The sequence below is a fragment of the Anastrepha obliqua genome, chromosome 2 (assembly GCF_027943255.1).
Source record: "Anastrepha obliqua isolate idAnaObli1 chromosome 2, idAnaObli1_1.0, whole genome shotgun sequence".
In the NCBI taxonomy this organism is placed as follows: domain Eukaryota; kingdom Metazoa; phylum Arthropoda; class Insecta; order Diptera; family Tephritidae; genus Anastrepha; species Anastrepha obliqua.
Genome location: NC_072893.1, coordinates 88,087,291 through 88,114,935, shown reverse-complemented (window position 1 = coordinate 88,114,935; position 27,645 = coordinate 88,087,291).

Below are 27,645 nucleotides of genomic sequence, written 5' to 3'. Positions count from 1 at the left end.
CTTGAAGTTATGCGCTGTTTGCGTGGAGCAATACGAGAAAAACGCCCAGAATTGTGGAAAAAAATGTGTGGCTTTTGCATCATGATAATGCACCTACCCACTCATCTTGGCTTATGAGAGATTATTTGGCCAGAAACAACACCTTTATCATGCCTCAGCCACTGTATTCACCGGACTGTGACTTTTTCCTGTTCCCAAGATTGAAGAGACCCATGAAAGGATGGCATTTTCCGACGATTGAGGAGATAAAAACCGAATCTCTGAGAGAACTTAAGTACATGCCAGAAAGTTCATATCAGAACTGCATCGAGGATTGGAAAAAACGCTGGCGCAAATGCATTATATCTGAGGGGGACTACTTTGAACGAGATAAAATAGAAATTATTGAATAAATAAATAAAATAAAATACCTCGTATGCATCGAATATTTGACAAATATTTTGCTTAATTTTAATTTAAAAAAAACCGAGTCTTGGGTATAGTGCACTAAATCAAGAGCTTCACTACCACTGAATACTTAAGTACTGCTGGCGCATAATGGGTTAAGCACATAATGCTGTTTTTGTAAGAAATATTTGCTTTTGGGTAACAAAGTGATATGCAGCGCAAAACTCAGTTTTAAGTTCCAAATTGTCAAATAACGGGTGTTTTTTTAGCTACATGAGAACTATTGATATCGATAACTATGTTTTGGCAGCTGAGAATGGCAAACTGTGTTGAGATTTCTGTTCAATAAGGTGTGGCATCATGAATCATTTAATGGCTGAACAACGTTTTGTGGAAGTTCATAGAGCACTTCGTCCATTTTCCGTCGGCGGCATCATCGGTTCTCATTTCTTTCAAAATGAGGAACGAGCTTGTATTACGGAGAATGGCAAGCGCAATCAAGTCATGCTGACTGAATTTTTGTTTCCAAAACTTAATCAGCTAAACATCAAAAACATTGGGTTGCAACAATGCTGCAATTTGCAATACAGCGCACTTAACAATAGATGTATTGCAATATTCTAGCCACCATTCGCGACATACGGCCATAGAAAAAGTAGACAGAAATTGGACTGATCGAATAGACCATGTAACTCCTAGCCGCGGCGGATATACGCTGGATATCACATTCAAAAAATAATTGCCATTAAATTATCTACCAGATTTTAATAAAAAATTGATTCCAAGAATATTTCTGTTTTGCATTAACGTTTTAAGTTTTCCAATTCTTAAAAATTGCTTGATATTAGATAAGAGAAACTTAACGTGTTTAAGATTTTAAATCCAGTTTTGTGTAAAGTTTGAAAATCGTTTGTTTTGCCAAGAATGTATTGGGCTCATGCTGCATTACTACGCGCATCTACATTTTAAATTGCTTGAACAAACTTTCTTATTATATTTATATGTCGAATGATACAAACATTGAAATTAAAAGTTAACCAATATAAAATAATTGGATTTAATTACAATACCTCTACAATTTCACGCAATCAGAAAACAAATGTAAGCGAATAAGAACAAAACAAAAAATGAAAATTGAATCTATGCAGCTTGTTTAGAAGTTTCTACTACTATTTTGTGAAATTTTCAGCGCTCTTCACGGCTTCGCCTAAGGGAAGCTGCAACCTGCATACATCACCTCTCATTGCTACTTCTCCTTTATTATTTCCTCATGAACGAAACTACTTATTTGAAGGATTTTTGATCTGTCAATGGTGTTTACCATAAAAAACGTCAAACTTTGCACTTTCAATATTACACAGCTTGCAAATGTTAAATTTTGCAAACTCTTTCCATTTTATCTACACCAAATTTCACTAAAAATAATCACTGTCCCCTATTTATAAGTTGCCTTGCATTTACCTACGAGTACTCACAATGGGAGTATTTTTCTGTATTTTCAAAGGTGGAGGATTTCGATTTTGGAACTCGTGCCAGCTTTGCATGTTTTCACTAACTAACATCACCTCAGCATTTGATTACCTGCTGCCTGCCTGATGCCAGTCTATTCGTTGGCAAGTAATTTAGTTCAATTCAGAATTGTTCAGAATTTTGCGAATTCCTACACTAACACCACTAACGACTAAAAATGCTGGTCTCATTCCATGCCATTCCATTGTGGCATAGCTGACCAGCAGAGTTAATCTCTTGGTAGCGCCAGGATAAAAGTGTGCGTCGAGTGTTTAACATCAAATGTCAGTAGTTGCTGAATTATTCAGTCCACAACGGAAAAATATGAGTTGTGTGTGTGCGTATACGCTACCTAATATAAGCTACGTGTACTACTGACCTCCCTGCTCTAGCCAGTGCCAAGTGTCAATACCGTACTCTGTATGCTTTGTGTGCTCTGACTCAACAGTTTTGGACTCTATTCTTTTGTTCATAGGAACTGAGAGGCCTTGATGCAGAATTACCGCTCCGGGAATCGTCGTTGCTGGCCTTGTCCCATTTTGCATTATATGTACAGTTATATATGTATGTGTGTGTATATGGTTGAGAATACACTTTGCATTTGGATTAACTGACTTTCATAGCATTAAACAATTAAGTTTTTCTTACTGGTTATGCTTTTCATTAAGGAGCTGCGCAAAAGCAATCATATAACGATTTGATCGTTGAAGTTAAGGGTGTAACCCACTAACTCGCTTTTGAAAAATCGATTATTTTTTTTTTTGCATTTTTCGAAAGTATATATATCCAGAAACATCATGTTAAAATCGCAGATTGAACTTAGGTAAGTTTTTTTCATGATTTTTCATAAAAAAAAAACTTTAATTGCATTTTTCTCGAATTAACGTTTTTTCGGTTGGTCCACAAGATTTCTCGGGAACCAGTGGAACGATTCTCATGAAATTTTAACCACATATTCTACACATAAATAGCTATAAAATAAACAACTTTCGTAATAAAATTTTGATTTTTACTAATTTTTTTTCACAAAAAACAGTGTAAAAAATCATGTTTTTTTAAATTTTTTTGTTTTTTGGCCGCCATTTTGTTATTTATTAATAAAAATTAATAATTTTACTTTATTTTATAGCTACTGTTATAAAAAATCTAAAACTTTTTGATTTTTCTGTTTCAGATAAGCCGTTCTCGAGATATCGTGTGGACCAGCGACCTATCTCTAAATCATGGTGTTATGTTTAGCTATAGTTTTTGTATAAAAAAATTGCAAAAAATGAATAAAAAAAATTTTTTTCTTGTATTTTAAGACTTTATTTATCAAGCCTAACAACTTTTATATCAATATCATTCATAGCCTGCTTGAAAAAAATTTCCGAAAATAGCCTTTTTTTCGAGCGTAGTTAGTGGGTTACACCCTTAATATCTTACTAGAACTATTCAGTGCTATTTAATAGCTAAATATATCGTTTAATTCACGCGCTTCTACTGAATTTTACATTTACGAGTTATTACTTCGATAATTTTTCGAGTTATTATTTCAATAACTGATTTATGAAGCTAGAATTCTGAAATGAAAAATAAAAGTGAACTCAGTTTGTTATATGGTAAAATACCACCTTGATCAAAAAGTTCCCGGAATATATTGGTTCCTCAAAAGTGCCTCGCCTTCAAAGTGCTCCCAAGGTACGCCACTCGTAAACGTGTGTTTTTCTTTAGAGTATCATTACTGAAACAGTTTCCCATCATTTCCAAGGTTTTCGCTTCATTTAATCCATTTTCAACGCAAAATTTAGTACAAACTCCTTATTGCCAATTCAAATCCATTTTTAAAACTACGGGTTGTTAATATCTTTTGACAGAGACGTCAGATCGCTTGTCACTAAGCGTCACGTTGGAAGCGTTAGTCCAAGCAGATTTTTACCATGGAACAGTACACGCCACGCGAGCGCTCCCAAATTGTTGAAATTTACATTCAACAAAAGAAGTCAATTGTGAAAACTCAACGTCCGTTTAAAAAATTAAATAATGTGAAAAGTGTGCCTTCTAAGAGCACCATTAAACGTTTGTACGAAAGGTTTTCGACTGGTGATGCTCTTTCTAATCCAAAGAGGCCAAATCAAAACCGACCAAGGCGATCGGATGAGAATATTGCTCTTGTATGGGCCAGTGTTGAGACGTCGCCAAGGACATCCCAAAATCGCCATTCTCAGCAGTTGGGCATTGCTTTACAACGAATTATCCGCATTGATTTGCATTTATTCCCGTATAAGATTCAATTGACGCAAAGATTGTTGCCTGCGGACAAGCCTTGTCGATTGGAATGGGCCCAAAAAACACATGGGTCCGTCGAATATGGGTAGCCCGTATACAAAACCGAAAACACGCGCACAGGTAGGATCACCCAAGACGGCGTAACTTTTCCAAATGAAAATCAAAGGTGAAACAATTTTAGTAAAAAACTCAAATCAGTTGACTTAGAACCTGGTGTGTTCTGGCCGTTGTTCCGGGAACTTTTGGTCAATGCGGTGTGCACAATACGGTCAAGGAAAAAAGTTATAAAAAATCAACGAGATTTTTAAGACTCTTCAGACTCTGTTGGACAAAAAAAAAATTAAGTAAAAAAAATCCAAAATTGAAGGCTTGAAATTGAAATTTGAAAAAGACAAGCCTGGAAGCACCGAGAGAATGGTGACTCCTAAAACACTCACTAAAATGCCCATTGTACTCAAAGTTGTGGAAAGCAAAAGGGTAGATAGACAAAAAGGAAAGGACAGAGATAGCTAGTCCTTTGAGAAATTTCCAGACCCTTTGGCAAATCTGAGAGTTCAGAAAGTTTTTCTCCGTTTTGCGCTCCGATCTTTAAACTGTTCTGAACCTGTACCATCGTACCGCTCTCGATGTTTATTGATTGATTTAAAACCACTTCATAGCAGACGATCTATTCTATCGTGCTCATTTATTATTCGTACCATTTCTGGATCTATTGATTGTCCTTCCCTTTTAAGTAAAATTCAATTTAATATACCCAATATGAGGCTCCGACACACAGTGCGGCCGATTCCCGAAAAGCTGGCCAAAACTCAAAAAATTAAGTAATTGAGTGAAAATTTCTTACTCGGGGGTTGTCGGGGTCGCTGATTACGAATTGGATCTTAAAATTTTGTAAATCCACCCCCTTCGACCCCTATTGGCCACCCCCTCACGTGAAATAGAGTATATTCTAGAACATAATCAAGATGCATGTAAATTTATATGTTTTCGGGGTCGCAAGGTAGCAAGTGGTAGCAGATGAATCTTGTTTTATTCAGTAACCATTACTTTTTTGAGTAACCTTTAATAGGTTTCAAAGCAGCATATGACGGCGTTGTATTACTATACAGTTTGAAAACTCAAATTTTATAAAAAAATTGCAAAAAATGTATCTACGTATTGCTGCAGCTAAAAATTTTGTGTCGAGGTATTGATATGTACTAAAGATTTCTCGTATTTTACTAACCTTCCGAAGATGATTCCATTTGGTTTTGTTCAATTTACTCCATTACAAAATCTTTCAAATGTGTACAACTTTCACTATTCATCGACAGTAATACGATGCTCAAACGAAGGCCACGTTGCGACTGAAAATACAGAGGATACTTAGGGTACAGGACGTTGCTATGGACGGTTTTCACTACTCAAGGCATTACTGTAGTCAACCCAAAGACAAAAAACTCTATCTAGAAACTTTTTTTTCGACTTTTGGCCAGCTTTTTGGGAATCGGCCGCACTGTGCGACAGTACAAAACCTTTAAAATTGGCTTCTCGAGAAGCAACTATGGGGTGAATGCTCCGATTCCTAGGGTATGTGCAGATTTAAATATGTTTTTCAATTCTTCTGGTGCTGATTTTACATTGCCGTATGGCATCTTAGTCAATCATCTTAAATCGTTCTTTTCTTAGTAACTACTAAACTATTGTACATTAGCTTAATATAGTCTGTAAGAATGTATCCATTCAAAGATAATAAATAAATAAAAATCTGAAAATATCATCCCGTTTGAAAGAACGAATTTTACTCATTCTCATGTTTTTCAGATTTCCAAGAAAAAACCGACAATTAATTCTTAAAAAAATTTCGAGTTTCGGAAAAAAAATCCTTCGCTCCGGAGCGCCCTTTGTTAATTGTTGAATAACTCGAAAAGTATTTGTCGGATTCACTTCAAATTTTTACACAATATTTTTAAGATAATATACTTTAAGAAAATGCAAAAAAAAATCCAATTTTTTGAAAATTATGACAACCCCTTAACCCTTTAATAATGATAATATGATAATAGTATATGATATACTGACCCTATGGGTTGCGTTCTGTAATAATACCGACCAACAGCCGAACATCTTTTCTACCAAGTGACAATTTTCTGTTCGGGCTTGCCACAAGACACTTTGCAGTTCTGCTGAGTTCTAGACTGGACCATCACGATTTATGTAAATTTCATACATAATTTCGGGCCATACTTAAAGCAAAATACAGGGTGGCTGATGAAAGCCGCTACCAAAAAAAAATTGAATAACTTTTTTTCTTTTTAAGTTATCTGTTCCATTTTTGTTTTAATTTGCAGATTGATCTTTGAAATTTATTAAAATGGATAACTGGGACACGCAAACAAGAATTTGGATAGTCCGCCGCTATCACGCACTGGAGTCCGTAGTTTTGGTACAGAGAGAGTACAGGCGGATGTTTGGCGGCGATCCCCCGAGCAGATGGACCATAATGAGACTGGTGAATAATTTTGCTGAGCAAGGAACAGTCGCAAGAAGGCCTTATCATCGAAACCCACCAGTTCGGACGGAGGAAACGATCGCTGTTGTAGCTGCAGCTATACAAAGCAATCCAAGGGTTTCAACAAGAAGCTTATCTGCTTAACTTGGTGTCAGCCGACAGTCTTTGCAAACAATAATGCACAAAGATTTAGACTTATTTCCCTACAAAATTCAAATGGTTAACAAACTGAATGCAGCAGACTTGCCGATTCGCTTGGAATTTTGCCAGAAGATCCTGCAAATGGTGGAAGAAGACCAAAACATGTTAAACTGCCTTTTCATGTCTGATGAGGCCCATTTCGATTTAAACGGCAATGTGAACAAACAAAATTGTCGAATATGGAGTACTTCTAACCCACAGATACTCCACGAGACGGAATTGCATCCTCTTCGCGTGACAGTGTGGTGTGCGGTTTCTTCACGCTGTATTGTCGGGCCTTATTTTTTTGAAGAAAATGGTCACACCGTTACGGTTACTGGAGACCGTTATTTGAAAATGCTGAAAGAATTTTTCTATCCAGAACTACGCCGAAAGAGAATTCCTTTCAACTCTGTGTGGTTTCAACAAAATGGGGCAACGTCTCACATAGCCCAGACTGTTATGACAGAGTTGCGACGAAAATTTCCCAATAAACTGATTTCAAGAAACTCCGAATTTCGTTGGCCCCCCAGGTCGCCTGACCTTACTGCACCTGACTTTTTCTTGTGGGGTTTATGTAAACAAGAAGTTTATAAAACAAAGCCAACAAATTTGGATGAACTAACACAATCCATTCGGGCAACAATTGCGGCTATTCCTGTCGCAACTCTCAAAGCAGCAATGAACAACTTTTTATTAAGATGCCGCACTTGTGTCAACGAGCATGGGGGGCATTTAAATTCAATTATTTTTAAAACTAGTTAGGATACATTTAATAAAATTTAATGACCTTCAACTTGAAAAAAAAAAAAAAAATGAATTCCATACACTAAAAAAAAGTTATTTGAGTTTCTTAATGTAGCAAAATTCATCTTTTTTTAGTTGGAATATTTTTTTTCTCTTTCTGGTGAGATCTAAAATATTTTTCATGATCACTGTGATCAAATGAACAGGTGACTTACACAATTTCAGCTTCGCACTTACATATATCAATTACGAACTGATATTATACTCGCTGATTATTGTTTGCATTTTGCGGGAAAATATATGCACAAAAAACGCCGATTTGTCCTAAAAAAAATTTCGGTTTCTGCACCATAATATTGCGCCACATCTCACACCACACTCAATTTTTGCAACGATTTGGCCAAAAACTCGACCCAAATCAGTTGCCATAGCCGCTCCATAAGCCATTCCATGTGACTACTGGCTATTCAACGAGCTAAAAAGATTACTCCGTGAATACCGTATCAAGTCCATCGAAGAAATTCGACGTGTTTCGCTAAGTGAACTGATGGCATTTCGGAAATAAAATTTAACCACAGCTTCGAGAGTTGGCAAACATGTATTCGGCAACATTGCCCCTTTTTTAATTTTGAAAAGTATCTAATACTCTGCTGAGTGTAAATAAGAGTGGGCGTGGGTCAATACTCAGCATAACAGTAACCTTAATTTCTTGCGGCCGCCGTAGCTGCACTGGTTGGTGCGTGACTATCATTCGAAAGTTCACAGCGCACGAAACATGAAAAACTTCCTCATAAAAAACCCTCTACTGTGTGTAAGCGGAATACAGCTGTAGGCCCCTCAATCAAGGCACATAAGACCAATGAGAAAAGGAGCTCGGTCAAACACCCAAAAAGGGTCTAAACGCCAATTATATATTATTGTATATAAGTATAACCATTGCTTGCGGTGGATTTCGGCTTTTCTCTGAACCAGTTAGGACTGCAGTAGCCTACAATATTCAACCAACTTGTCCTTTTGGGGTTCCCCGAACTCTTTATAACTCACGGGTACTTGCTGCTTGGCGAGCCGTGTGAGCATTTAAGGTACTCAGCCCTTACGAATTTTCTTTAAGTGGACAGATCTCTGAGGGTCGTGCTAGGACAATCTTTCCAAATAGACAGCATTGGATGGATTGGAAAATCTATACCGAAACTTGCACCTCTGTCTTCACTGACGGCTCCAAGATGGAATCGGTATTCGGAGCAGGAGCTTTCTCTAAATCAGCCAATATATATCACTCTTTCAAATTGGCGCATACTGCTAGTGTTTGTTAGGCAGAAGTCTTTGCGATCCTGAAGGCATGCAAAATTCTTTGGAAGCGTGGGAGTCATTATTCCATTTCCTTCGGCACCCATCGCCTATGCAAAGGAGTCACACATTTTCTAATTAATGAATAGTCACACATTTTCTAAAATTAAATGCTCCAAGTATTCTCTTTTATTTTAGTTAGACGTAATATACGTCTCTCTGCTAAAAACCGGCTTATAGAGGGCTTTATAGAGCGTGATTTTTGCTGGCCGAGAGAGGGATCTGCTTTTAAAAAAATGTTCTACCGTGACCAAGGTAGAAAAGTTATTATTCGTTTGTTTTCCAGGCTGACTCTGTTGGTGGTGTTATTGCTGCATCATAGGCAAGTAAAAATCTTTACAACTTCATAGCTTAAAGTAGCTGTTAACGGTGCGTCTCAATAAATAAGTCGCACGAAAGACAGAGATGGACCTTCCCGACAGTATTGCGTACAGTAAAAAAAACTGTTTTCACATCAAACATATACTAAAACAGATCAAACTAGAAGGCAAATTGCATGTTTTGCAAGGACGTGAGTGCAAATTCTATATTCGATACGACGTGGAATATCACAGCTGTTTAAATTTGCACGGAACCTGAACCAGTTTATCGGGGTGTAAGAGTGTAACATCAGCCGTAGACGAATGGGTTGGTACGTGACTACCATTCGGAATTCAGAGAGAGAACGTCGGTTCAATGAAAAGATGAAAGATGAAAAAATTAAGAAAAAATTTTTTCTAATAACGGCCGCCCCTCGGCAAACAATGGCAAACCTTCGAGTGTATTTCTGCCATGAAAAACTTCCTCATAAAAAACCCCCTACTGTGTGTAAGCGGAATACAGCTGTAGGTGCCTCCATTCATGAATCAAGACACATAAGGCATAAAAAGGAGCTCAGTCAAACATCCAAAAAGGGTCTAAACGCCAAATATATGTATATTATATAAGTATAACCATTGCTTGCGGTGGATTTCGGCTTTTCTCACAATTGCGGCCACAACCTTGGATCTTGTTTGCATTCTGAACCAGTTAGGACTGCAGTAGCCTACAATATTCAACCAACTTGTCCTTTAGGGGTTCCCCGAATTCTTTATAACTCACGGGTACTTGCTGCTTGTCGAGCCGTGTGAGCATTTAAGGTACTCAACCCTTACGAATTTTCTTTAAGTGTAAATGTGCAAATGTGTATTATTTCTCCGAACTTAGGACACATCTCTGAGGGTCGTGCTGGGACAATCTTTCCAAATAGACAGCAACAATGGATTGGAAAATCTATACCGAAGCTTGCACCTCTGTCTTCACTGACGGCTCCAAGATGGAATCGAGAGTCGGAGCAAGAGCTTTCTCTAAATCAGCCACTTTATATAACTCTTTAAAATTGGCGAATACTGCTAGTGTTTTTCAGCCAGAAGTCTTTGCGATCCTGCAGGCATGCAAAATGCTTAGGAAGCGTGGCAGTCATTATTCCATTTCCTTCGACACCCATCCGCTATGCAAAGGAGTCACACATTTTCTAAAGAATAGTCACACATTTTCTAAAATTAAATGCTCCAAGTATTCTCTTTTATTTTAGTTAGACGTAATATACGTTTCTCTGCTAAAAACCGGCTTATAGAGGGCTTTATAGAGCGTGATTTTTGCTGGCCGAGAGAGGGATCTGCTTCAAAAAAAAATGTTCTACCGTGACCAAGGTAGAAAAGTTATTATTCGTTTGTTTTCCAGGCTGACTCTGTTGGTGGTATTATTGCTGCATCATAGGCAAGTAAAAATCTTTACAACTTCATAGCTTAACGTAACTGTTAACAGTGCGTCTCAATAAAGAAGTCGCACGAAAGACAGAGATGGACCTTCCCGACAGTATTGCGTACAGCAAAAAAAAACTGTTTTCACATCAAACGTCTACTAAAAGAGACCAAACTAGAAGGCAAATTGCATGTTTTGCAAGGACGTGAGTGCAAATTCTATATTCGATACGACGTGGAATATCACAGCTGTTTAAATTTGCACGGAACCTGAACAAGTTTACCGGGGTGTAAGAGTGTAACATCAGCCGTAGCCGAATGGGTTGGTACGTGACTACCATTCGGAATTCAGAGAGAGAACGTCGGTTCAATGAAAAGATGAAAGATGAAAAAATTAAGAAAAAATTTTTTCTAATAACGGCCGCCCCTCGGCAAACAATGGCAAACCTTCGAGTGTATTTCTGCCATGAGAAAGCTCCTCATAAAATATGTGCCGTTCGGAGTTGGCTTCAAACTGTAGGTCCATCCATTTGTGGAACAACATTAAGACGCACACCAAAAATAGGTACACCCCTTTCGGGTGTATGCGGCAATTATATATATAAAAGAGTTATAACAAGGTGTTGAGAAGCAACTGAAATGTGCATTCCTTCTTCATGTCTCGAACTTTTTGAGCTCCTTTAAACATTTTCAAGTAATTTTTGATATTTTGAAAACTTTTTTTAAATATCTTTGCAACCCCCACTTGTAGAAGTGAATTTTTATACTTTCTTATTTTTTTTTTTTTTTGTTTTTTTTTGTTTTTTTCTTACAGCTTTTATCCTTTCAACTAAAACAACCTTACCAGGTGGTTGTGAATTTCTTAGTATGCTAGTAAGAAATGAACCGAATCTATGTATGTATCTACATGAAATTATTATTGGCCAAGTGTGGAGTAATTTTACATCCACGGCATTCAAATACCCATCGGCACATATTTTAACTTAGCAACTTTAAATAAGTTTATTTAATTTTACTACAGGCCCATGCATGCATGAATTGAAAACTTAAGTACTGTTGCACTAACCCCAATACCTGGAGCTTATCAGTGCGTAATTAAGATTTACATTGTCTGAAACTAAGTATTGTTTTGAGTTTATCTCAAACTTTTGGTGCTCGCAAATGTGCATACATACTATAATACTTATTCGAATATTGTGCTACCCCTCCCTTCTACACTTACTACTTTTTACTATTTTTTAATCCTTTTGCAGATATCTCACTAAGCCTAAAGCATTTATTTTTGTGTTGTATTTGTTTATACCTAAATTGGGGTCTTTAATGCTGAAATGTTTACTGTCGAGAAATTGGCGTATGGCAGAATGCAAGCTCATATGTTCTCGTAAATGTATTTACGAGTACATAACTTGCCAACAACATCGGAGCCTCAAGTGCACATACATATGTACATACCAACATAGCACTAAACAATCAATGCGGGATATTCTCATACTAATATTATGGAATACACACACTTACGCAGGCATTTAACCTGACTAACCGCGGCTTTGTGAGGTGTTCGGTGTGTTAGATAGTCGAACATGTAGTCGTATAAGTTGATATGCACGGGCTGTCTATCTGGCTGGGGCTTATCATACATGAACGTCAGCTATACAGTCACGACCAATACAATAAATAGGTAAAAAAGAAGTTACTTCTTTCTTAAACTAAGTAAAAGGTTTTCCAATAAGAGGTGTTGGAGGTAAAAGATCAGCGGTTTCGTAGCTTGTGCGGCACGTAGCCCCGTCTTGTTGAAAATAAACGTTGTCTAGATCAATATCATCCAATACCGGCCACAAAAAATTGTTAATCATTTCTCGATAGCGCAATCCGTTGATCGCAACTGTTGATCCAGCTTCAGTTTCGAAAAAGTAAGGTCCAATGACTCCGCCGGACCATAAACCGCACCAAACAGTCACACGTTGAGGATAGAGAGGCTTTTCAACAATAACTCTTGGATTTTCTGAGCCCCAGATCAGACAATTTTGCTTGTTGACGAAGCGACCGAGGTGGAAATGGGCCTCATCTCTCAAGATGATTTTTCGATGGAGTTCCGGATTATTTTCATGCATTTCTACGACCCAATCAGCAAACACACGACGTTGCTTGAATTCTTGTGTTAACTGGACTTTATAAGCCTTAAGACTCAAATCTTCATGCAAAACACGGTTTAATGACGTTTGCGGAATGCCTAATTCCAAAGAACGACGAGGAATGGACAATCCTGGGTTTTCTTCAACACTTTCGGCTACAACAGCAATATTTTCGGCTGTTCTTGAGCGACGTGCACGGGTTTTATTCTACATATCACTAACTTGTCCCAACAGCTCGAATTTTTTTACCAATTTCTGTATTGCCGTTCGACAAGGTGCTTGACAATGACCCAAAAATGTTTGAGTTTTACGAGCCGTCTCTGCCAAATTTTCACCATTTTTATAGTGAGTTTTAATAATTTCAATGCGTTGTTTAAGAGAGTATCGTTCCATTTTTATTAATGGCGTAGTTTCTACTTGTGAAATATCAAAAATTGACAGCTTCAAAAGTGACACGCACCGAAATAGCGGGGTATTCAAAATAACCCCTCTTATGGGAAAACCCTATAAGTAATTAGCATTTTTAATAAAAGCAGTCGTGGCTGTGATAAACACATTCAATACTGGGCTCGAACTATATGTTGCGTGAACTGATTACCAGGCCTGAAACCCCACTGATAAGACTCAATCAGTTTGTTGTCGAGGGGTTTCAGCCTTTCATAAAACAGGCTTGATAGGACCTTGTCTGCGATACTGAGAAGGTCTATCCTACGGTAGTTGGACGCAAATTTTTCCTCTCGGGAATTTTGTTTGCAATAAATTTATTGTTTGTACCGGCAGGCTGAATAACTACCATGCCATAAATCAAAAACAGATTAACGAAACCAACGCAAGTCTGAGACTTGTCGAGACCCTATGCTCCCGAGAGGAGTGAACAAGGGAAAAGTAAATAAAAATTGTTTCAACATATTATATTAACCCTATATCGCAAATATCCATGCCATCAGCAGTAGGCCAGAGGACTACGAATGGGTAAACCACGATGGTTATAAGCCACTCATTTCTTCTCGACAATCCCAGCCCCTTTCGATGAATATTCTTCTTTGAGCGCTTCAAGCACGCACATCATATTTCTTATTTACTATTTGACCAAATGAAATTTCACTGAAAAACGTCACTGCAGTCAAGAAAGCGAAAGGTAGAAATGCCACTTCGCGACTGAGTCATCTGAGAAGTGACATTTCCACCTTTGTTGGTTCTTTTCCATGCCATATTCATAGATCCGTATCTAGTTGGTGTCTAGTAGCAATGTTTTAGCTAAAATTTTATTACAAACAAAGCAAAAAACAACACTTCCGAAGACTCAGACTTCAATTCGTCCCATCAGCTCCTCCGTATCGTACAAAACGCCGTTAGAGGCATCGACACCAATGCTCACATGCCGGTCTGCGAGTACAATTTTCTTAACTTTTACTTCGTTAGTCAGAGAAATGCCGTTAACATTTTCACTACTTTCCTGCGATATTTTGCTAGAATCACAAAATATATTAGAAACTCTTTGCTGAACTGAATTTGTGAACTGAACTGTGCAATTCGGGTTTTAAATTGTTCAAATCAATACAAATATTACATATATTCGAATGCCTCCAAATATCCGCTTCATTTCTCTAGCACAAAATCATTTTCCCAACGTAGCATATGGCAAATAAATCTGGCTTCTACTTTTATTTTGCTAACTGTACTCTGAAAGCCATATATTATCCATGTGTCTAACTACCGCCATACTTTATCGAATTAAACGCCAAATGCCAAAGCCAATTACCACCCACAAGGCTTCAATGGCGGCGTAAATATACATTTAGTGTCATCATTTAGCGTTGCGCTAACGGCATAACGACTAGTACGATGCAGCAGAATGTAGCACCACGACTACATAAGCGTATATGTGCACATATTGTTACCCTACAGGGATAACCAGAAGTAGTGATGCAAAGTTTTGGTACCGCACTAGTACGACTTCGTGACTTCTATACCACTTCGCTACTTTTCTGTATCCTAAAATGCACCCAATCGCCCTTACCGCGGATTACTAATGTGGTCCGAAATGATGGTGACTGATTTCTTATATGGTGCCTACATATGGTATGTCGCTGGCTCGAGTCGAACCCGAAGCTTTTGTGGCTATTTTCAAATTGAGTAAATGTAAGTTATTGTGCCATATTAGCAATCCCGTCTGAATAGAGTTTAGCTCTTTTTAGATATGTTTGACAAAATCATATTTCTCGAGGTGGGCACATCTGCCCGTTATTTACATCGCATGCGGAACTTTTGGGTCTAATTAGTAAGGTAGTGAATGTAATCTTCTCTTCTTGATTGGCGCGATAACCATTTGCGCGATTTTGGCCGAATTTAACAAAGCGCGCTAGCCGTTTCTCATGCTAAACGGCACCAGTTGGAAACAACAAGTGAAGCCCAGTCCTTCTCCACCTGATCTTTCCAGCGCAGAAGAGGGCTTATAAAGCTTATACAGCTCATTGTTCCATTGCCTACGATACTCGCCGTTACCAATGTGCAAAGGTCCAAAATTTTCCGCAAAACCTTTCCCTCAGTGTGCGCCCTATCAGTGTGCGTAAAAAACCTGTATTTTGGTGTATATTAAGAAGCTAGCTGAAATTATTCATTTCTAGAAAAATGTCAAAAACGAGAGAGTTGGAAACCTAATAATAATGCAATGAGCTCCTCGATCCAGTTCCGGAAAGGATTGTGTATTCATCGGATGGCGACGAAGTTGTAAGGATTGAATGTGGTTCCTGCACGGTAGCTCCGATGATATTTTTCATAGAAAGAAAAAAACGTTAGTATATAGTTGATATCATATTTGATTGATATTTAGATATACATATGTATTTTATATGGCACAATATATACATATATATAGCATATGATACAGTAACACGGAATTAATCTTACCTCCGGATGGCTGACACGTCCTGATCCTTGGTCTTCTAATTTTGAAGTGATTTTAAATTTGAATGTTAAAACGAAAGTAACCTCGCCGAACAGCATTTAACACAGTAAATATTTTAACTGTTCGGCGGGGAAATGCCGAAGTTAACGGCCTTAACGTTGCAGCGACTGAAACCGGTGGTTTGCAACAGTCGGAACGGTAGGCGCAATTAGCATTAGGATGGTTAAAAATTTCTAAGTATTTAGGGTGTGGCCTAAACAGATAGCATGGCCCAAATCCAATGCACCTTATTCACATTGACTATAACGGTATGAAGCTTTCAGAGAAGAAATTGGATCAGGAGGTTGCTTATGAGTTTCACGTACAACTACGCCTCATACCTAGTAATTCAGGGGACTAGGCGGCCATAAGTTCGATGTTATGTGGTCATGGAAATTTTCAGCCATCCAATTATGTGTCGCCCTCGCTTTGTAGAAAGGAGCAGAGTCTTGTTGAAAGATGTATGGCCTGTTACCGCGTACTCTATGAATCTAGGGTTTCATTACTATCTCTTGAACCTCGATATATACACCAGACCTCACTTGAATGCTACCTTGAGTAAAGAAGTGTGGTGGCATGACATGCCCTTTGTAGCACACAACACCTGCAAAGGAACCTCTGTAGGACAAGAATGTAGCAATCTGTCATATCTGTCCTGGATATTTTGGTATTTTTTAACATATTTTTAGTCAGAAAAGAACTATGTACATCTATCATGTGAGGCGCTTCAAGTTGTTTGTTCTGTTTAGAAAGCATTTTGATCGGGTAACTCGCTGCCGTCGTTCTTGCTCCGACATAAACTGTCTCCTGCGCATAACGTGGGATTTATACCGGAGATCTTCGTGGACACCTCGACGGACGAATAATCAGAAACATTAAGCTCCCTCGCAAGAGCCCTCATTAATTTTAAAGAGTCCTCGTCAATGATCGCTTGCATTGGTGAATAAATTCTGCAGATCAGGAAGCGTCAGATCATTCCTTGTATATTTTGCGTTTCGCAACAGATTCTCCGTTTTCGCCTGAAGCTTCCAATTCTCGACAAAACTTGTTTCTAAATCGATGTCATTTTGCACATATACATATGTAAGTATATAACTGCATGTCTCTTCCCTTCTTGAGTTAGATTGTAGTCCTCCATGCCTTATCTCGAAAAGAACAAAACGGGATTCAGACAGCAGACAATAGTGACTACGACTGTTGATGCCTCAATTAATTTTTACCTCTGTTTGAAGCTCTTTATACATATTCTGAAGCCATAAAAAGTTATATTTATGTCTGACGAATCGACAGCCTGGTGGCCGACAGCCAGAGCATTCTTAAATTATGTAGGGAACACTTCTCGAACCTGCTAAATAGTGATAACTGCGCATGTCACAGAGAATGTGAAGATCCCAATACCCCAATCGTTGACGACGGAATTGTCGTTCCGCTACACGGCCATGACGAGGTCGCGAATAGCGATAACGCGGCTAAAGAACATCAAAGCCGCGGGCGTCGACGGACTGCCGGCTGAGCTATTCAAACATGGCGGCGAGGAGCTGGTAAGGTGCATGCATCAGCTTCTATGCAAGCATGCCGGATGAAAGCATGCCTGCCGATTAGAATTTAAGTGTGCTCTGCCCAATCCATAAGAAGGGCGATCCTGAAATCTGTGCCAATTACCGCGGCATTAGTCTTCTAAATATCGCCTATAAGGTTCTAGCGAGCGTATTGTGTGAAAAGCTGAAGCCCACCATCAACCAGCTGATTGGACCTTATCAGTGTGGCTTTAGACCTGGAAAGTCTACCATCAACCAAATCTTGGAAAAGACCCATGAAAGGAGAATCGACACATATCATCCTTTCGTCGAATTCAAAGCTGCATACGACAGTACGGAAAGGAGTTACCTGTATGCCGGGATGTCTGAATTTGGTATCCCCGCAAAACTAATCCGACTATGCAAGAGGACTTTGCTCAATACAAGCAGCACCGTCAGAATTGGGAAGGACCTCTCCGAGCCATTTGATACCAAACGAGGTTTCAGACAGGATGACTCGCTGTCTTGTGACTTCTTTAACCTGATGTTGGAGAGCATATTTTATAAGAGCGTACAATTGTTGGAGTATGCCGATGATATTAACATCATCGGCCTTAACAACCGCGCTATTAGTTCTGCCTTCTCCAAACTGAATAAAGAGGCAAAGCGAATGGGTTTGGTGGTGAACGGGGGCAAAACGAAGTACCTCCTGTCATCAAACAAACAGTCAGCGCACTCGTGTATCGGCACCCTCGTCACTGTTGACAGTTATAATTTCGAGGTTGTAAAAGACTTCGTTTATTTAGGAACCAGCATTAACACCGATAACAATATCAGCCTTGAAATCCAGCGTAGAATCTCTCTTGCCAACAAGTGTTACTTTGGACTAAGTAGGCAATTGAGCAGTAAAGTTCTCTCTTGACGAACAAAACTAACACTCTACAAGACTCTCATCATGCCCGTTCTAACGCTTGGACTGTTTAGAGAAAGATTTTCCGCAAGATTTTTGGACCTTTGCACGTTGGCAACGGTGAATATCGCATGCGATGGAACGATGAGCTTTACGACGACATAGAAGTAGCACAGCGAATAAAGATCCAGGCTACATTGGCTGAGTCATGTCGTCCGAATGGATACAAACGCTCCGGCTCTGAAAGTATTTGATGCGGTACCAGCTGGTGGTAGCAGAGGAAGAAGAAGGCCTCCTCTCCGTTGGAAAGATCAGGTGGGAAGGACTTGGCTTTACTTGTTGTGTTCAATTGGCGCCGGTTAGCATGAGAAAGAAACGACTGGCGCGCTTTGTTAAACTCGGCCAAAATCGAGTAAGCAGTTATCGCCCCAATTAAGAAGAAGAAAAAGAATTGACAACAAGCCCAAACTTTCCAAAAAGAAGGAGATCTTTGGCACTTACTTAGGCAAGAGCGTTAAACAGTCAACCTATCGAAAAAAGAAGGTACACAAACTAGAACATGAAGTGGTTCTCAATTCGCTAAAAGCATAACATTTCAATAAGAGGGGATTTTCCTACAGAGTTCGTATGCCAAATATAATATATATGTGTATATGTATGCATAACTACCACATTCGTATTACTACATTTTATGTATGTACATAAACACACATTTAGGTACAAGTAGGTACTTCGATTGAACTAGAAGCTTCATCTAAATCAATTCTTGTGTAGGTCTATAAAAGCAGCTGTTAAATTTAGCACATTTTGTTAAAAACTCACGCATATCCTTGAAATCATCGACCAGGGAAATACGTCAATAAACATCCGTGCATATATTAACGCACAGCAAATATTTTATATGCAACTCATGCATACTCACCCTACTAATATTTTGTGTTTGTTTTTTTTTTTGTTTGCGCATTATTGGTAATAGGAAATTTTCCAGCCAGCAATGCGCCAGCTGACATTTAAGCGCTTCACTGAACCAGACATATGTAAATTTGCGGTGCGTCAGAGAAAGCCAAAATAACAAACAGAAGCCGGCTAAGTAGACAGGCGCTCATACACACACACGCGCACAGGCACATAAACTGCCATATGCAAACTCATCTTCATCCAATCCACTTGAGTGCGCGCTTGGCTGTGAGGCTTTCTCGATGTTCGATATTAAATCTCAAATTACTAAATTAGATTTGGCAGTTCATGTCATTGCTGCCACACCCAAATAAATTTGCTTGTAATTTTGGAATATTCCCAAATAACATATTTATGTGTTAGTGCTGCTAATCCCGGGATCCCGTCAGTCAGGTACCTTAGTGTTTCGAAGCAGGGGTTAGTTGATATCGATCTTGGAGTAAATTATTATTTTTTCCGGGTTTTTTGTAATAAAATGTAGGAAATGTTTCGAATAAAATGTGATTGAAAGAAGTTTTTATTAATCGAAATTACAAAATTGTCTCACTTTTATTTGCAAAAAAAAAAAAAATAACCAGTTTAATGTGCACTTTCGAGGATATATGGTGTGCCACCTTTGAGTGCTTTGCTATTGAAGTTATTAAATACTTCGGTTGGTTAGTTGGTCGAATCGAACTGGCGCTTCCGCACCATTTTGTTGCCACATCCTCGCTACCAACTGGTTTAATGGTTATTTGCAGCACGACTCCGAGGGTGATTCAATAAATACCCGTATTAAAAATTAAGACACCACAACTCCGGATGAATGAGCTGGTGCGTTATCGTGGTGAAACAGCAACTTTTTTTCGCCAAATGAGGCCGTGTCTCCCTCAATTTTTTGTGAAAACGGTTCAATAACTCACTGTAGTATTGCCCAGTGATCGTTCGTCCTTTTTCTAAAAAATCTATTCGCATCGCAAAAAATCGTCGTCATGACCTTTTCGGCTAATGGGACTGTCTTCGCCTTCTTTGGAGCAGATTCATCGGAAGAAATCCATTGTTTTGATAGTTGCTTAGTTTCTGGTAGGTAATGATGAACCCAGGCTTCATCAACAGTGACAACACGACGCTAAAATTCCTTCGGATCTCGCTTAAATCGCTCCAAACATTACTTCGAAGTTAACAACCGCATCCGCTTATTGTGCACCGTGAGCAACGCCGCACCCATCGAGCCCACAATATTTTCATGGTCAACTTATCATCTAAAATATTAATTGCCGGGACAGTTGACACACCTACTCTGCTACTTCGCGCACTTTCTTTCGTCGAGCAGCGATAATCATGTCGTGAACTTTTTGAATGATTTCCTTGGTAACCACGTCTGCCAGGCGTTCTTGTCGCTCCTCATCACAAACGGATGTTCGCCCACGGTTTAGGTCGTTGAACCAATATTTAACTGTGGTCATAGATGGCGAAGCGTCCCAATAGGCAGCATCCAACTTTGCTTTAATCTGCTCGCATTTTTCTCCATCCAAAAACAAAAAGCGAATTACCGAACGATACTGCTCTTCCATCTTAGCGAAAATCACGAAACACGTCTTACTCTAATAGCTGTCAAATCCAAACTAACCTATCAATCAGTCTGAAATTTGTTTTGCCGTCGTTTGATAGATGCTAATACCAAATTCTCTCAGGAACGCCATCTGTCATCAAAAGCGGGTACTTATTGAACCGCCCTCGTATATACAGTCTGTGCGCTCCAACACCACAATCCGTTTTTGAAGCATCTGTGTTGACTGTAAAGTCTAGTAAAAGACCCTTACTCCTTTCCTGCCGGGAAGGAAAGAGAGTGGAAAAATGACTGTTGGGACGATGTAATCAGTCCTCCCCGAGGTTAACTGAGTTTGTTGCAGTAATAGTCTAGCATGACTATAAGTTTTTCTCTCCGGCGACCCACTTCATTCAACCTAAATGCACTCATGGTTGCCATCTTCTTGAGATGCAGATCTATCGGAATAACGTGTGTCAGTGAGTTAGGAGCCTCCCTACGATAAGATCTAGATGCACCGACTCTAATTGCATAGGCTGATCTTTGTGTTGGGCTAAGAAGTTTAATATTCTAATCGTTTCCAAGAGCTTTCCACCAAGTTACCGCTCCGTGTGATAAGATTGGTCGTATAACCGCCTTATACAGCCATAAGGTATACTTAGGTTGAAGACCCCAAGACGTTTTCAGGAATACTAATAAATTACTTTTGCTTATCAAATCGTATTATCCCTGGAAGAGAAGCAGTTCTTAGTTTAAATTATTTCGGATACTTTTCCTTGTAGACTTGTGTAATTTTTTCGCCTGTTTGTTGTGACGTTTAGCAACATTTTTGTTCATTCTAATTTTAAAGCTCGTTTAGATCTTCACGGATTTTTATTTGGTGATAGTTCAACTGCTTTTTAAAAATCGATCAGAAGTCTTCAATGGAATTAATGTAGGAGTGTGTCTTTAAATATTTCGATTAATTATAAAGGATTCATAGCTTCGTGTGTTTTGGGTCATTATCTTGTGAAAGATGAACTTGTTTTTGCAGCCCAATCTTTTGGAACAGTTATGAAGACTCTTCCTTTTGAATAATGTGAATATATGGTATTACTTAGTGGTCGCACTGCCTTCAATAGAATGTAATTTTCCCATTCCACCGGCCTCGAAGCATCCCAATACCATCAATGAAACTCCGCCGTGCTTGACATAATCGTAATCAATCTGTTGAACAAATCAAAGGTCTAGGTTTTGTTTTTTACGGACGTTTCACTTTTTATAGTCCTATAGGCTTCATTCTATCTAAAGCTCTATCCATCTCTTGGCTCGAACTTTGAACTTTGCAGACGCGTATACCTTTAAGTTGCTATTAACTGCTTTGATCCGATCTACATTACATGTTTGTTTAGACAGTTTACTTCCAATTCCCTATTGACAAAATTTAACTAGTACAAAAATTTTTTGTTAAGTATACTCTATCTCCCCTGAATTACGCTGAACCAGAGCCATCATATGAATTCCACTTATTTCTAACTAATCCTAACTAACTAAAAATTAGAAGATTGATTTTGCTCCTGTCTTTTTTGATTAATCTTATCAAAGGTGAAACTGACTGTTCCTCTTTTTTAAAAAGGATTAAGCTTTCCGCCTTTACCAGGTATTTATGTGAGAAATATCCGTTCCATCTGAATAGATTAAGAAGAAACCGCACCTGCAATGGCATTGCTCGTTCTTTTCATGAACTCATTCAGATTTCGAATTCTAATGAACTGAAATGAATTTCACATTATCTAAACTATGTTTCCTTGGCTCAACTAAATTGTGTATTGTATTATAATTTAACTAAAATTTTTGGTAACGATATTTTTGTTCTATTGTAAGTAGTCAGAAAGAACAATTGTTTATTAATTTCAGAATAAATAAATAAATCAACAATGTAGGTTTATTGCTTAGCGCTCATGAAGCCATAAATAAAATGTAATTATCTCACTCCACCGGTTCCAAATCATCCCATTACCATAAGTGAAATTCCGCCGAACTCAAAAGAAAACTGCTGTTTGCATTAAAAGTCGGTGCTAGCTTCCCTCCGGATTTTTATGTGCGCTTCCAACATTATTATACATATTAAATTTGCATTAGGTACGTTCGTCAGAAAAGATTGTCTTTTTCCAAAACCGAATACCTTTCTTTAAGTGTTTTCTAGCGAACACACAATGGTTTTCTTACTGCGCTCCATCTCCTGAATCCCAATACTTTAATATAATTATGCACAGTTTGTGGTGTAGCTCTAATAAAAACTATTTTTCTAATTTTGCAGTAAGCTGAACACCGTCGACGGAATTTTTCCTGATAACCTGATGTAACCTTCCAGTTACATTGCAAATTAACTCCGGAAATTGTACCAAGCGCTTGCTGAACTGATATAAATTCGATTAAATTAGATTTCAATGTTTGATTAGAGCTACTTCGAAAATAACGGTAAATATCAATCCGTTGTCGCTAAATTTACATAAGTTGTCTTAGTGCACTAAAGGGTTTTCCAATAAGAGATGTTATTCTCGTAAAAGATCAATGATTTCGTTGCTTGTGTGGCACGTAGCGTCGTCTTGTTGAAAACAAACGTTGTCCAGATCAATACCATCCAATTCCGGCCATAAAAAATTGTTAATCATCTCTCGATAGCGCAATCCATTCACCGTAACTGTTGTTCCAGCTTCATTTTCAAAGAAGTAAGGTCCAATGACTCCGCCGGACCATAAACTGCACCAAACAGTCACGCGTTAAGGATAGAGAGGATAGCTTTTCAACAATAACTCTTGGATTTTCTGAGCTCCAGATCCGACATCACTCAACATGATTTTTCGATGGAATTCCAGATCATTTTCATGCATTTCACTGACCCAATCAGCAAAGACACGACGTTGTTGATTATCGGCCGGCTTGAGTTCTTGTGTTAACTGGACTCCTGTTATTGGAAAACCCTTTATTACGAATTTTACTCACAGTGGAAGTAGTTAAGATGTTCTGTTCACTTTAAAGAAATAACCAATTTTTGTATTTATAAAAATTATACATACGAATTTTGTATGCTAAAATGACAGACAGAGCGAACGGTTTAAAAGTTATTTTGTCGTTACTTTGCAAACTCACAGAAATTTATAGTGGGTTATTTTCGAGATCATTGATGTATATGTTACAATTTTTTTCACTTCGCGCATGAGTAACTCCGAAAGTTCTGCAGATTTTACTAATTTTACTGAAGAATTTCATGGCAAACTTTTTACTTATCTGCGAGAGGTATTGAGGTTTAATGCTGTTAATCTGAATCTAAGTTCAGTAGAGAACCCGTTACTACCAGAAATAAAAAGTATATTTTGTATGAAAAAAAATGTGTTTTTTGTATAGGTCTTCCAATTCTTCATTTCGCTGATGGGATTAGCATCATCTGGCGATGTAGTAATAACTAGTAATAACTACATCGCTTCAACTAACCACTTCGGGTTGCAGTTCCTCATAAATCAACAACTTCCTTTTTTTCCTAACACTTTCTGAGCTAGTAAGAAATTCTTTTATAAAATATCAGCATCCACGTTTTTTTTATTATATTTTTTGCTTAACTTCGTAAAACAGCTGATTTCATTGTCTCTTAGGACGAACAAAAGATTGACACTGATTTATTTTATTGATATTGACAACAAATTTTACAGCCACTGATCAGACTATTGGGTATTTAAATATCCATTGCAGATCTCAGATATGGCATACTTGAAATTTCATAAGGCAACTTCATACGTAAAGTTTCTCTTTACAATAAAAATAAATCATACAGCGGGGTCTATGGGCAGGCAGTGATGGGCTAAATATCAGGTCAGTCCAAAAGTTCGTGGGTATTTTACCCATAATTTCACTTTTGTACGATTTTTGCATACATATTCGCGGAATATAACGGAACTATTTATATTTCCTTTGATATATTGTGCATTCAACAAGTGATTTTAATCACGGATAGAAGCACGTGTTGTTAAAAAATAAAATGGAATCTTCGAACGCGTATAAGAGGCATATTTCGTATTTTTTGTATAAAAGTGGTAAAAATGCAACAACTGCTGCTGCAGAAATAAACACTGTTCACGGAGAGGATACCGTGAGTGTAAGGACTGCGCAAAAGTGGTTTTCAAAATTCCGAAGTGATAACTGCGACGTGGAGGATGCCCCGCGCGCTGGTCGTCCTGAAGTCTTTAACTCCGACGCCTTGCTCGAACTCGTGGAAGCTGAGTCAAATTTGACAGTCGATGTGATAGCTCAGAGGTTAAAATCATCGCATGGAACAGTTCACAGGCACCTGGTTCAGTTGGGAAAAGTTTCAAAGCTGGGAAAATGGGTTCCGCATAGACTTTCCGTCGCCAACCTTCAGCAGAGAGTGAGTTTGTGTTCTCAGCTGCTGCAACGGCTTGAAAATGAAAGTTTTTCGAACCGTATCGTTACTGGTGATGAAAAATGGGTCCTTTACAATAATCTTGTTAGGAAACGCCAATGGTTAGATAAAGATGAAACACCAGAACCGACCCCTAGTAATGGCCTTCACCCCAAGAAGATTCTTCTGTCTATTTTGTGGGATATGACCGGTATTGTTTATTATGAACTTCTGGAACCAAACCAGACGATAACTCCTGATTATTTTTCCCGTTAGCTATCAAACCTGAATGAGGCACTTAAAAAAATCGACAGTGGATAGACGCAAAGTTTTGTTTCACCACGACATCGCAAGACCTCATACCGCAAGGCAAACATTAGGCAAGCTGAACGAGCTTGGATGGGAGCTAATGCCGCGTCCACCATACTCTCCGCGTATTTGCACCTTGTGATTATCACCTTTTCCGTGGACTTCAATCCCATATGAGTAACAAGAACTATTCCTCAAAAGAAGCTATAAAAAGGGATATCGAAGCGTATTTTGGCTCCAAGGGCAAACAATTTTTTTGAGCAGGGAATTAAAAATTTGCCTAAACGTTGGGAAGACATTGTAAATAATGAAGGAAAATATATTATTGATTAATAAATACTTTAAACATCTTTTTTATTAATTGTAAAACCATCTTTAAAAAACGCACGAACTTATGGACTGACCTGATACAAATTCAAAATCAGGTATTTTGTTTTCAAACAAAGAAAAAAATTATTATAATATTTCCTAGTTTCCCATATTGTGCATGTGTTTTGCAATAATTGAAAAGTATCCCATTAGTAAAGGCTCAACAATAATTTCTAGTTAATTGGAAGCCATGTATCATGGGTCATGTTAGGCGACGCAACAACAGTGGCAATCAGCTTAACGAAGAACGAAAGAAATTTTAGAAAAATGCATAGAAGAGTTACGGAATTATGCATGTGCATTTAAAGTGAAGTAAAGCGAGCAGCTAACAAGAAAAAGGAAGCAGGAATATGCGAATATTAGTTTAAAAATTAATAAAAGAAGACTGAGTGCAGTAAAAGCAATTGTTTCGCTGGCGTCCTGGGAGCTGAGTTTTCCTCAAAAGCTGAGTGTCACCATAGGCTATTTTATGACCATAAATAAAAAAGGAAAATGCAGATTAAGCCATTTAAAAGGAGCTAAATCACATTGAAAAACATACACATACATATAGTATGTGAAACTGCAAATAAGTTTCACATTAATTTAAGTGTTTATGTCAATAGATTTCAAGTTTTAATTGTGCTCAAAAATTAAGTGTAGAATTAAAATACATAAATAATCACGCGGCTTCGCAACCTTTCGCCTGCTTGCTTGTCTGACTTTTACTACTTGCCCCAGGACAAGTAAATAACACGGCGAACCTCTTTAAGAGTTGAAGGCTCAGCCGACCTAACTCCAAATATGATAGTTACGGTAGTCTTATAACCACTGTTTTACTTTAATTTATAATTAAGATTTCAGTTTGTGGTAAAAAACGTAATTACTTTCTTTCTATACTAAATTTTTTCAAAAACAATACCTATCTTCGGAGACTTATAATAAAAACATTTTAATCTCTCAGCTTCTACTGGCTTGTGCCTTGTTTAGCCCTTTTCCATAATTAGTTATGAAAAAACATTAAAAAATTCAGGATTTCAAAGCATATCTCATTTCCTACAGGGCCATACTAATACAATCAGTCAATCGAAGATTTCTTAAGGGAATTAATTTGGACGATTGATTACTTAATAAGATAGCATCCACGACCCGATTGACTGATTGATATTATCGGAAACACTATGGCTGGCGTCACCATGCTATTTGGAATGTATTCATTGAGCAGAAATGGAGCAAAACTAGTTGAAGCTGTGATGTGGGGTTTGTGGTGAGAGAGTTCCTTTTGCCAAAGTAATTAATGTTTCGCTCACTCACAAACATATGTACGACCAAACGAACCGCACTGATGGGGAGACGAGGTTAAAATTTAATGATGAAGCAATGCCTTCTAAAATCAGTAAATTTTGTTGTTCTATGATTCTTGAAACATACTGATACTTACATTTTTTTCCAAGGAGTTCATACATATTAAGATTTTAAATTTATTACCAATTACATACTAAAAAACTTTTTAAAAACTATTTATTAATTCATATAAAACTAAATTGAAGTTGTATTTAATACAAGGGCTCTATAAATGGAAGCATTAGCAGCGTTATCAACTCTGACTACTTCCAGTGCAAGAATGTCATAATTTCTTGGACTCCACTGCGGGATATTAAAATAAATGCATTCTAGTAAAAATGGAGAATCAATAGCACCGCGCAGTACGTAGAAAACAAAATTAAACAGGATTGAAGTTCTTCTGTTGTGTAACGATTTCGGATTAATGAGAATGCATCTGGTACAGTAAGATGGAATAGGGTCATTAAGACGCAATAAAGCTAGAGTACAGCTCAAAAAACTCTTTGAAATATAATAATGACCGCGTATTGCAACTTAAGTGAGGCAAATAGTAATTTTAAAGTTCATGGCTCAATAAAATCTGAACTAAATGGATGAATGAAAGTGA